The sequence below is a fragment of the Python bivittatus genome, unplaced genomic scaffold (genome assembly GCF_059951505.1).
Source record: "Python bivittatus isolate LINGU-HERP-01145 unplaced genomic scaffold, Pbiv_v1 ctg000480_np1212, whole genome shotgun sequence".
Lineage (NCBI taxonomy): Eukaryota > Metazoa > Chordata > Lepidosauria > Squamata > Pythonidae > Python > Python bivittatus.
In genome coordinates this window covers 100,666,543-100,680,129 of record NW_028277075.1, presented here as the reverse complement: position 1 = coordinate 100,680,129, position 13,587 = coordinate 100,666,543, and the positions used below count along the sequence as shown (strand labels likewise).

General features: G+C 37.4%; 1 protein-coding gene across 6 annotated transcripts in view; it reads right to left on the bottom strand.

Moving 5' to 3' along the window:
• PKP4 (plakophilin 4) overlaps positions 1-12,661 on the bottom strand; it is a 146,399-nt gene extending 133,738 nt beyond the window's left edge. For 4 of the 6 annotated variants that reach the window (XM_088146585.1, XM_088146584.1, XM_088146589.1 and 1 more), the window contains exon 1: positions 12,482-12,660. The gene's annotated coding sequence lies outside the window, so the exon portion shown is untranslated. Of the gene's footprint in view, positions 1-10,505; positions 10,529-12,481 lie in introns of those variants that run through there. The other 2 variants (XM_088146588.1, XM_088146586.1) reach the window with 2 other exon arrangements.
• Between the last annotated feature and the right edge of the window lie 926 nt (positions 12,662-13,587).

Here is a 13,587-nt window from a genome sequence, read left to right as displayed (position 1 = left end):
ATAGTGCATATTCTAGCTTAGATGGCACAATCCCAGGATGTTACCATTGATGTGAAACTGTTTTTTTTTCCTGATGAAGTCTGACTATGTTTTGAAAACAAAAATAGTTCTACTCATGATGATTTTAAATCAAACTTTGCTGCTGGCTGAATTCTGGTTTTTCATTTGCCATATAATTAAAACACAGACATAACCTTACTATATCATTAAACCTAGATCATATATCTGCTCCAGGACAAACAAAGCAACTTTTGCAAACACCTATTAAAGAAACAATGATTAAAAGAAAAAAAACCCTAATGTATTTTCTAACCTATACTAAACAACACAGTATTTCTGTTAACGTCAGAAAAGTCCAACTGGTTCAAAATGCTGCAAGCTTGTTCCTGTGCAGCCAAAGAAAGAAACATGGAGCATATTTCATTACCACTGCTGAGTGCCCAGTTGCAGGCAGCCAAGCTACAAAACTGATGGAGACAAGACAAGCAGAACACGTTTGACTCTAGTTAAATGGCACTAGCTAGTGTTTTTTCTGGTTCAAGTCAAGATGCCGGCTTTCAAAGCAATATATGACTTGGGATCTCACTGTCTTAAAAACACCCTTCTTCCAAATGTTCCTCCCTGCATCTTCAATTATCACCTAAGGTACTACTTTGTACCCCCTAACCTCATGACATTAGATGGGCAGTCATTGGACATCAGTGGAAGCTGTTATAAAGCCTAATTATAGCAGACAAGAGAAGTGCTAAGTTGGGGAAGATTAACTCTTCCTTTCCCCAAAGGGTTCCCCTCTCCTCATATAATTGCTAATTTATACTATGGCGCCCACAAATCAAACTCAACTGCTGGGGACTCAAGGATATATCTTTGTGTGCGTGTGTGTGCCACTGTCTTCATCTAGGATTTTTTTAAACTTCCCATTCTGACCTGCAGCCTTGATATTTCCTGGAGGTCTCTGAATCCTTCTTAGCTTTTCAATCTCAGCTAAAGTCAGCTAGGTGTTGCCACATGCTAGATTACAATTATGTTAAAAGCAGCTTTGACTGTCTTACCTAGCGTGCATCTGTAACTCTTGTCTCATTTGTAATTGGGAAGAGGGAAGTAGGGCTGAGACTTGAGGAAGAAACAGACAGATTGAGTTTACCCTGCCCATCTATAAGGTTCACAATAAATTCTTGCCATTCCAAATTTGGAAGAGGGAAGTAGGGCTGAGACTTGAGGAAGAAATAAGACAAACTGATTGGAGAATACCATGCCCAGTCCATCAGGTCCACAGCCTATGGGTTTCCCATGTATATTCTACAGTCTTTTTGGTGGCTGCCCATGCCCATCTGGAATTATGCACTGATAGCGGTTTGACAGTCAATACTATATTGTTTTAGAAAGTATTGTTCATTTTGTTCACTATCTCAAGTCTCTTTCAAGCAAATATAGAAGATATTAGTTTTTAGAATAAATGAATTTATATTAGATGCCTGCATATTTTCTAATTAGAAATGTACAATTTGGCTAAATAGAAATGTACAAATTGACTGATTAGTTCAAGCTAATATTTGAAATTAGCTAAAACTTCTTCTAGACTACATTGTTGAAACTACCACTGCTGGGTTACAATGCCACAGTGACAGCCCAAACTGCAAATGGCTCAAATTTGCTGCAGAGTAGAGAGAAACTCTGTCTCTCCTTGATCAGGCCACTTCATTCCTGTCCATTATATACAGCCTCCTGCTACTTTTACCCAGGGTTCTTTCTCCCTTATGCTCCCTGCATCAATCACCTACTCTTCCTCAGAACTGACTTCTAGAATACTGCCTACATTTATTTCAACCACCATGATTCTGATCAGCCTCCTTCATACTGCTATGCTTCTTTCATCTCATAGCATACAGCCTTCAGATTATGCAAGGCTGGCTTCAGATTTATTGGGAATTTAACCTCTATTCTGAGCTGAAAGAAGAATGCTTGCCATAACCTTTGCTGTTATCCTGCTCCCTTCCCACTCTATAGCAGTCAGTAAAGTAATGGCAACTGCCAATGACATCTCCAGCACCTTTACCTTGATCACGTGTAATGATGGTCAAACTTAACACTGTAGAAAGGCAGTAACCACATAAACAGTGGTGGCAATTTCCCTACTTAGTATTGGCTATCAAGAAAGGGCAGGAATTAAATAGAAGGTAAATTAATAATGAATCAATTAATAGTAATGAAGGACAAGTGGCCTGCCTTTTTCACCTCAGAATTTCAGATGCTGGCAAGATTAAATACAAGAAAGTTAAACTTCAGGCCTGCACATAACTATTACATATGGAGAAAGCTCTGGCTGCTGCTATAGCAATCTATAGTTATTTGTTTGTTTGTTTGTTTATTACTATCTGTGGGAGACAGCAGCAGGAACTGTGTAATTTGCTAGCCCCTGCTATCATAGACATCATATCCCACTGGAAAATGCAAGAGTGCTTTCGATCAACAACACTGTTGTCCTGGACTCAAAAGGTGCCTGGTCTTTCAGAGTACCATCTATTTTAAGTACTGCCAAAACTCTTAGACCCTCATTTTGACTCAGCTACCTATTTGGTCTACTCATTTTCATAACTCTAGTTCTTCACTAACACTGGTTTCATATTCCATCAACAGCAAACTTCCTATCTTAGAACTGTCAAATATTCTGAACAATCATCCCTGCTGAAATCAGAGAATTCATGTCACAAGTAGTAGTAGTTTTATTTTTCATGCACCTACTATTAGGAGCAATACAAAATAAAATGCAACATCAAGAAGTTAACACAATAACTCAGTACAGTCCAATTTAAGATCACGACTAAAAAAATAGAGCATCAATAATCTGAATGGTTATTGAGCAGCACAATATCGTAACAAAAATATGTTGATCTTTAGTTTTGGCTACAGAATGTAAGTGCATATTGCATGTACTATTAGATATTATATAAAAGTTACACTTCATCAGCTAGAATTTTTTCCTTCATTATACATTATAAACAGGGCAATAAATAGATACATACATATAACCCTCTGTCAAAAAAGCAATCCATCCAACTTAAAAAAATAAATAAATAAAGAATTTAGCACTGTCAAGTTTACTGCATTCCCATAGTACAGGGAAGCAGAATTCAAATTACCTTAAGATTATGAAGGCTACATCACTACTTTAACCAAAGAAATATTTTTATTGCAATAGCATTTTTTTACAAGTGTTCTCTTTATTCCATTACATTCTCCATTAGCCCTCCTTTTCTCTGTACCTCATAGCCTCCCAACTTTTTTTTTTATGTAGCACTAAGATCTCTAAGAAACCTTGTATTTCAAGTAAAACCAACAATTCACTTTTGTATAAAACTAAAAAAAATAAGTTGAAGGTTAACACTGGCAATATGGATGAAAAGTGGATTGAGGTACAGGAATAAGAATTTGTAATTTTGGAAAATAAATTTTAAAGAAAATATACATGGTCACTTCCCAACTACATGGGTCTGCTCTTGGAAGCTGCAACTGGCCCAGAATGTGGTGGTGTGCACAGTTCTGGGCACCCCGCAGTTCATCTGTGTTACATCGCTGTTGTGCAAACTGCGTTAGCTTCCAGTTGCTTTCCAGTTGCAATTCAAAGTGCTGGTTAGCCTCTTTAAAGCCCTATATGGCACAGGGCCAGGTTATTTGTGGGACCGCCACTCCCTGAGCATATCTGCCCAACCCATTAGGTTAGATAGGGTGAGTGTGCTATAGGTCCCTTTCCTCAAATGTTATCATCTAGTAGGATGTTGGTGGCATGCCTTTCCAATAGCTACCCTAGCTCTTTGGAACAATCTCCCACCTAAGATAATAGTGAATCTTGGCAGTTTACTATTGTTAAAACATTTTAAAAACAGAGAATACAAAAAACACAAAAACAGCACAAGACAAAGGAACAACAATGGCAAAGAAAATAAACCCAGAGGGAACAAAAAAGAAGATAGGGGCATCAACTGTCCTCTCCAAAGGCCTGGGCAAAGAGCCAGGTCTTTAAGGCCCTTCAAAATACCAGTAGGGTGGGGCCATTCAAATTTCTGGGGGAACCTCATTCCAGAGGGCAAGCACTGCTACAGAGAAAGTGCAATTCTGGGATCTCGATAAGTTGCATTGTGTAATTGATCAAACCCGTAGTACACCAACCCTGCCAGATGAAACTGGTTGGGCAGATACTTTGAATTCTAATATCTCTGGAAACAATTATGTCAGTTAGAAACAATTATGTCAGTTATGTCTAATAAAAAAAAATTGACACCCCCCCCTTTTCTTTTAATCTGCACTCAGTCGTTACCGACTCTGCAGTGACTGCTTTTGGATGAGTCCTTTGCAGTTTTCAAGGCAAGGTGTTTCGGAAGTGGTTTGCCAGTGCCTCCTTCCTAGAGCAGAGCCCAGCTGGCGAGTGCAGGAGGCGGAACTTCCGTTGCTTTGCGCCTTTTTCGGGCGAGCGTGGCTTCTGCACTACCAGCAACTGCTCCCGACTCCTTTTGCAAGGGGCCGCCAGCATTTTTCCTCCCACCAGAGTGAGAGTACCTATTTATCTACTCACGTAAGTTTTCGAACTGTTGGGTTGACAGGAACTGGGGGAGGAAGCAGGAGCTCACTCTGCTACGCGAAGGCTGGGCTCGAACCACTGAAGTGTCGACCATTTCTGGCCGGTAACTTTCAGCGTCATTAAGCCACTGCGCCACCGCGTCCCCCACTTGACCCCTTTTCCCATGCTAAATTGACTTCATGGGGAAACCCAACATTAAAAATTGGGGAAAAGATGGTGATATGGGAAATTGGATGGAAGCAGGGATATTACCTTTGAACCAAGATAATGATAGATGGTGAAGATGAATTTTTAATATATGCTGTGTTAAGAGATAAATCTCATCTATCAGATGTAAATCAATGGCAATATTTACAGTTACAACATTTGTTAACAACATTGTTTGGACCACCAGCATTTTCAGCTTCTGAGACACCTGAGTTACTAAAACAACTTGTTAAATCCTTTAAAACTAAAAAAAACCACAATTAGTTTTTTATAAGTATTTGTTATCAATAAATCAATTTGGTATGCAGATGCTGAGAGATGAATGGAATAAAGAATTAGAAGTTCCTATACTGCCCAGACAATGGGAGAGTGTCTTAACTTCTATAGCAAGAGTATCAATGGACCTTAAACTATGACTTATACAACAAAAAATAATATTTAGAATTTATTGGACTCGATTATGTTTGTATAGAAAAGGATTATCTAAGACAGCATTTTGTTGGATATATAATAAGGACAATGTTTCTTTAAAACACATGTTTTTACAATGTCCTATACTTACTAAGTTTTGGGAGAAAGTACTGGCCCATATAAATATAATTGTGTGACAAAAGCTAAAATTTTCAGAGGATAATATTCTCTTGCATTACATACCTAGTACATGGAACTTGACAACTGGACAACATAAATGGATTCTCTGTGCCCTTACTATGGCTGATATTGCCACATTGGAAAGATAAATGTATGGCCCCATTTACTCAATGGATTGAAGACCTGATTGCAGTTGCCACTTATGAGCGGATTGCCTACAGATGTAGGCTTTGCATGGACAAGTATAATGAAATATGGGACTTATTTATACAAAATACAGTAAGTTAAAAAAAAAGGTAGTCATATAAATGTATTAGAAATATACACATATTTGAATAATATTTGCAATAGATAACTATATATAGAATTGTAACTGTTTATAATGACAATGACATCTCATACTATGTTTTTTTCCTTTGTCATACTTTTTTCACTTTTTTGTAAAGGACTTTTTTTTTTCTTTGACAATATATGTATCTCCATTATTATCATTGTGTTTTTCTTTCTTTTTCTTTCTTTTTTTCTGTTATTAATTTAAAAGCTTAATAATAATTATTATTAAATAATAATTTTTAATAATAATTAAAAAAAGAACTGGTTGGGCATATGCTATGGGAGAAAGGCGGTCCCTCAAGTAACCAGGTGTTATGCCATGTAGAGCTTTATAGGTAGTGACCAGCACCTTAAATCACACCCGGTTGGTCTCTACACTTTTAGCCTTCCAGAAGGCTGTAAAGACCTAGTTCTTCCCCCAAAGCATTGGGCTAGGATGGGGTTGAGCTGGGGGGTTAGTTGTATTGGTTGCTATGGTGCCTTGATGGGAAGGGTATGTTGTTTTTATTGGTTCTGCTGTGAGTTGCCTAGGATTACTGTGTGAGATTGATGGCGATATAGGTTCTTTAAATAAATTTGGAATTTCACATTCTGTCAAGCCTGGGGTTTTGCAGAGAGAATTATTTTACACAGATGGAAAAAAAATTACACTCCTAATGTTAAAGTATGGATTCAGGATAAATGTTCTTTATCAACTTTTGAAATGTCTTTGTATTCTAAAATGAGAAGATGTCTCTATATGGTCTAGACTTAATAAGTTTAAGGATTGAATTAATTTTATATTAATATTATATGGATCCTTTTTTCCCTCTTTCTCTTTATTTCTTCTCCTTAGGCTTTAGTTTATTTTCCCATAAGCTGGGAAGACTTATGAAAAATAAAATTTACCCCATCCTATAATCTAAGATAAAATTGATATAAAATCTTTTACAGAAGGTACATAACTCCATCAATAATTGTAAAAATAGATAAATAAAATAAAAATGTTTGAAAAGTGATGCAGAATGAATATTTTATCATATGTAGTGGTCATATAAAAAAATTAAAACTGAAAAGAAATACATAGCATTATTCAAAATATTTGAAAAACATTTGAAATGAAACCTTAGTTTTTTCTACTAGGAATTGTTCCAGAACAAATAAATAAAAATTATAACAATTTATTAAGATACATTTGGCTCAATATTGGAAGAGATACACTTTGCCAACAGTATCAGACTGAGAAACCAAACTTGGGGAATATTCAGCAATGGCAAAATTAAGAGTATACATTGAGAAGTTTGACTAAATTTCAAGTTACTAAAATTGTTTATACTTGTTATGATGGAGGTGGGAAGTCACTTCTTTTTATATACACACACACATATACATATATGTATACATATATGTGTGTATATGTATATATGTATGTATATATATTTCTTTTTCTTTTACTATATTTTTTCTTTTCTATTTCTTTTTCTATTTTTCCTTTTTTCTTTCTTTTCTGCACTTCTACTTTTTTTATTCTATTTTTTCAGTTTGTATTAGTTTTTACTGTTGTAATTATAATCTTTAATAAAATTACTATTAAAAAGTTTGACTAAATTTAAGTAAGAACGGCTCCTCTATATATCTTATACCACAAAACAAAGCCAACTCAGACGCAGTACAGTTTTTAAGGAAATAATTGATGTAAAGACAATACTTAGAAACAATTTCAATGTTTATAAACATATGGATGCAATCATCAGTCAGGTACAATGGGAGAGAATTTAAAGCTATATAGTTTCCTGATATTGTTTTTACTGATTTCTTTCTCTTTTTTGTTTCTGTTTTCAATTTTTTCTTTTCTTCTTTCTCTTTTATGAACCTGCCTTTGGAACAGTGACAAATAGTGGTGATATCAACATTAATATCATGTTTCAAGTTTTATAGAGATCTTAAGATGACATAATCAACTTAGTTCTATACATTTAATCAATGAATTAATGAAACAATTATTTTTAAATGCTATGATTAAAATTTTTTAGTTTATTTTAATCATTATAATATATGTATACTTTTGTTATACCATTACTGATGTATTGTTTCTTTGTTAAACAAAGAACATATAAATGTATGTACCTATATATCATTCTTGCATTTTGAAACCCAAGTCAAAGTGTCCATTTTTTAACCAACTCCCATTCTTCAATTTTCTGCTCATGGAACTCCCTGTTACTCTGGAGTTACTCCCACTTCTTCTCTACAATTTCAGTAGGTGGCAGCACCTGGCTGGGCTCAAAACCTATGCTGGGTTTGGCCTGGTCAGTACTGCATAGTTATGTCCATGAATCACTATAAGTCAAACTCAACTTGAAGATGATTCTTATTGCGTTCCTTTTCTTGCATCACCTCAGAATTCCATATGATAATTTACATTTCTTTGGAAAAAGGAGGAGCGAGAGCAAAGTAATGCTCTCCAATCCCAACTGGATAGGCTCTCCTACCATATAACTGAGTAGATAACTGAATTACACTCAACATACACCAACCAATATATCTTGCCAGAAAAAAAAAATCTTAAATTGTTAGAGATACACAATAAAAACCTTGTGATGAATAATGAAAACTGACTGAGGAAACTTCAGAGATCACTGCTCATATTATTAAGCTTTCAGTATTATATCTTCTATGATAATATTCTTTTCGAGAATAAAAAGAATGATTATATTATAAATTACTATAACTATTTCTCAAGAATGTATTTTACCTTTTAGTACAGAAACATTCTTATTGGATTGCTCATACAGTACAAATCTTATTTTCAGATCATTTTCCTCAAGCATTCTTAGGGAAATTCTATTTTATATATCATATGAACAGGAATTCATAGGTATTACTTTAAATACAATATCTATATTACAAGAGAGAGCAAGAGAAATTGCAATTTTAAAAGTGAAACATAAAATTAAATATAGGAACTTCATTGATGATTCTGGAAAGAGGATCTAAGACTGCCTTTTAGTCACAAGGAATCTTAGGAGGAAGCAGGAAGAAGAATTTGAGGCTATCTTAATGCCAAAATAAACTGGTTAGAGTAACTAGTAACTAGATTTGAGAACTCTTAGGATGCTACCAGAAGTACAGAGTTTTGAGTTATCTGACCTTTGCAGGTTCCATAATTGCTGTAACTTTACCAGAGGATAGGTAAAGAAAAAAACAGATCATTTGGGAAAGGGATAGGAGATACATACACATAAGAGTGGAGTCCAATGACTTACTACTACATTAAATGCTCTTCTACCCTCAGCTAATTTCCCAGCTATATAATATATTTCATCTGATTGTACATGTTAAATTGCAATCATTCTGTTTAAGTACTTTTGTTCCTGGGATAATATTAGAGCAGACTACTACATATGCCATCTTGAGCTGAGAAATGGTAACATATAGATGCAATATTTAAATAATTTATAAAAACATTTGGGTACTTAAAGATCTTAGTAATCACTGCAGTAGAAAAAGCTTCAAGGTTCTAAATTCCTTTAATATATTTTTTTCAAAATATATATTTTATCTCATTTTAGTAATGCTTAATTTTTAGCACAGGAAGAGTATATTGCTTGCCAAATCTTTTGCTTCCCTTTAATAATTCTATATAACTATTATAAACATCCATTTGAAACATGCTGACACTTGCGATCCTTCCTCAGAATACTAGACAAACGTATTAATTATAAAGCCTTACATATGAAAGAATACTCCAGAATATATTTTTAATAAAACATATTGCTCTATTCCCAGTATCGCTACATTGTGAACAAAGGAAATATTACCACTAAATATTTTGAAACATTTATTTTCAAATAAAAAAGAAGCAATTATCCATAAATGTATTTAGCATGTGAGACTGCAAACCTTTCAAAGGTTGAAAATGTAATCACTTCATCAAAACAGCAGCAATATCTGTTGAGATGCAGAACATCCTGTTTAAACTTTTTTTGAGTAGATACCTTTTAATTAAATGTAATAGCCAATTCACCATGTCCTATTTACAAGAACTGCCACAAACATGTCAGAACAGCAGCCTATATGAAATGCTCTGGGACTCGCTTTGGCAGCTTGCTATAGTTTCTTCATTACTGAAGCATTGTAATTATTTCCTTTCATCTACCAGTTTTTTTAAAAAAAAAATCAAACAGAAAATAACTACTTTTAAATCATGTCCAGACACATAGATGATTCCCCTTTACCTGCAGCTAAACTATTCTGCTTCAAACTTTCCAACATGTTTTGTCTCCTCCAACCTAATATATTGACCCAAGCCCCCCCCCCCCAAATATCAAATTAACTGGTGTTGGCAGCTTAAATAGATGAACAGGCTCAAACCACAGCATTACTGGATATAAATCTGGGAACCGATATGCTTACAATTGTTCTGTCCCACTGCCCTTCAATGTGATTTCAAATGGTAATTGACACACCCAGTAATTTAGCTGTACCAGACAGTTCTCTCTGCTCCATCATTAGGAAAACACTGCTTCTCTGTTGGTTAATCTGATGGGTATTATAAAGGGTGGGGGTACTTGGAGCTCAGTATTAACAAGAGGAGGTTCTCTCTAATGCTCTGTTAGCACTCCACAAAGATATCACCAGATTACTTTTCTGACAACAGCATTTAACATAAAAAAGCCATAAAACAATTCTTAGCACCATATAGATTTAATATGTTTTCCATCAGTCCATTCTCTCTGAATCTCCTACACAGTTTTCCCAGCACTTAAGTTCCCACAGCTCTGCTCTGAAACATGTAAAAAAATGCTATAGCACTAACCTGGATTATGTTAGAATAAAACTTGGCATAAACCCCAAATATATTTGAAAGGGAGAAGGTAATCGAGCTGTATCCTTGCCTAACCAGGATAGGCCAAAGCAATCATTTTTGCTTTCAAAACCAGTCTTCAAGTAGAGCATTGTGACTAGAATCTAACCCAATCCTACGTAATGCATGTAGTACAGACAGTGCTCCCACACATTCTCTGCAGCAGTCAGGCAGAGATGCTTGCTGCTAGATAGACGGTCCAGTGACCTTTGAAAGCTTGGACAAGAGGATCTATTGCAGCTGGCTTCCAAGGCATTCCTCACATTCCTGCACTATCTAAAAGCTCCAGGAACAAACAAGAGCCCCCCCCCCATTTAAACTCACAGGCACACACCTGCCTCCTAATCTGCCCTGAGCACCAAACCCTTCCATACACACACTCACACACACAGAGCTGGGTTACACTCCTCAAACATGAAGCCAAATCTAGGCTACCCCCTTGTTCCTTCCCTGTCTTCTCCCTACAGGGCAACTGCAGAGAGACAGTAGTTGAGGTCTGTTGAGAGAAGGAGAGAGGACATGCTAAAAGCTCTCTATGGTTTTGCTCTCCCAACCAGGTTGCAAGTAGCTCTAACAAGCAAATGAGAGAAAATACAAGACTGGGCAAGGTTGAATGAGGAGAGACTCACCAGGTTATGAGAGAAGGAATTAGAGGGCCAGAAGAGGGGGAAGCTGGCTAACAGGGAATCAAGAGAACTGGAATTAGCCCCTTTAAGAAAAAGACTAAAGAAGCCGAAAGAAATTTCTACAATGACAACATGGGAGAAGGCAGAGATGAAGGAAGGAGCAGAGCTTGTAAGCATTTAAGAGACATGCAAATTGCAGGGGAATATCTGAAGGGGCTTGTGTAGTAAGATGGGAGGTTTAAGAAATGAGAAAAGTATAGAGGAAAAAGAAACAAAATGCAACATTATTTGTAAGATAAAAAGTGAAAATTTTCACAGAAATCACAGGATATTAATTTTAATTCAAGGACAGAGCTAAAAAGGGGAGCAATGCATTTAAGATATTGTTCACTGGGTGAAGGACATTAGGTAAGGCTCCTTAGAGAAGAAACAGGAAGCTTTAGAAGAGGGAATAATACTATATAAAAATGTAGAATTCTTAAGGAGGCAGCATTTGAAGATTCTGAAGAACAGTATTTAAGAGCAAGGGTAGAAAAGGCAAGGCTAAGTAAAAGCTACCCGGTGGAAGAAGGGTATTTTATTGAACACAAGAACCCAAGTATACAAGGGCAAAGGAGACAAGTAATAAAGAGTGGGAAATCTGCATAAAGGAAGTTGATAAATAAAAAAGGAAGAGTGTTTAGGTGGAACCCATTTACAGAAAGAGACAGATGAGAAGGAGGCAGAGGATAGAAAGAGGAATTATAAGACAAATATTTTAGAATGTAAAGCAGGTTTTTATTTTTACAAGAGAAGGAAAAGGATACTTAAAGGATGAATATGAGAATCTTCGGGGGGGGTAAAAAGGAAAAAACTAAACAGCAACGGTTTTGGGGGTGCGAGATGGACTGAAGAGATAAGGAAGGCATAGGCGAGCAAAGAAAGGTGGTGACCAGAGAAAAAAGAAGTAATGTGCTTATTAGAGGAGAGACTATTAATGGAGTTAGACAAGTTTCTTTAAAAAGTGGGGGATAGATATCTGAGAGCGGAGTAAGACAGGAAGGAAAAGTTAGCCGGAGACGAGAGGAGAGAGCAAATCCATTGAAGCAGGAGGAAGTGGAGGGGCAGGTATGCAAGGAAAAGCGGCAGGGACCGGGCGAGGAAGGCAGGATCGAGAAGAGACGCCGAGTTCCACCTCCTCAGCGGGATCTCCGGCAGGCCGTTCCCTCCGTGCCCCGCTGCTCTTCGCCCACCGCAGCTCTGGATGCAGAGCTATCCCGCTCTCCTCCCCGCTCGGGGGAGAAGCCGGGAAGGGTCACTCACCGCGTAGACTGAGCGAGGAGCCCCTCCCCGCCGGCGCTGGGTCTTCGTGGGCGCGGAGGGGCCGCGGCCACCCCGCCGGGAAGGGCCCTACCCCGGGGTGTCCATGGTAGTGAGACTAATGTGCCACAGCCAAGCAGCACAAATTCCTCCTCCTCCTCCTCCCTCGCAGGCTCTCCTCCCGCTTCTTCCCGCCCCTCGCACCCCCCCTTCCCTTCGTTAGACGTCAACAAGGCGCCCTGCCCTATGCCTCGCCCGGATTGGCGGAGCGCGGCTTAGCTCGGATCTCTATTGGTCGCTGCCTCGTGTTAAACTGGCCAATGGCTCCCGCACCTGCGGTTGCTACGGTTACCGATGCTGTGAAGAGACCGGCCGAGGGGTAGGGAGCTGCAGTTCCTTGAGGCGAGGCGAGGCGGGGTGTTTGCGTCTTTCTGGGGGGTTTTGTGTGTTTTTATGTACGTATACGCGAGGGACAACCGGGAAGGACTAATGTGTGGAAGGAGATGGAATGGAGGTACAGGCAAAATGGCTATACAATATTAGGAAGGGGTGGATCCTAGCAGCACTGGGGAGAAAGAAACTTGATTTAGCGCATCTGTGCCCTAAGTAAACCCCACTGGTTTTAGTGAGGTTTGCTCTTAAAAGTACCAATGGAATTGCAGCGTTTGTCTTATTTTTTTAGTTCTCTCTCGTTTGCTCACACACATGACATTCTAGCTTCCAGAAATAATGTGCTTTTTTTTTTTTACCTACAGTAGTTACATTCCCTCCTAATTGTTATAAGGAAAAGGGGGGGGGCGAGATTGTTTTACCATAGAGCACTAAACTTAGTTTTCTGGGGTTCCCTTAATTGCTGATATTTGTATGGCTGCTTTTCATCAGAAATGTAATGAATGATTGCTGCAACAACTTCATTTGTCACTTTTTATTCTTGGTCAGCAATATTCTAATAATACAGTTTTGCCATCTTAGACTTGAATCTTTTCAAATATACTTAGATTAGATTAATTATTGTTGCTGTGGAGCTAAAAGATGTTACTCTGGATACACGTATCACAGGGTATATGTATATAGCTACAGTATATCATTCATTCTTAACTTTCTTTAAT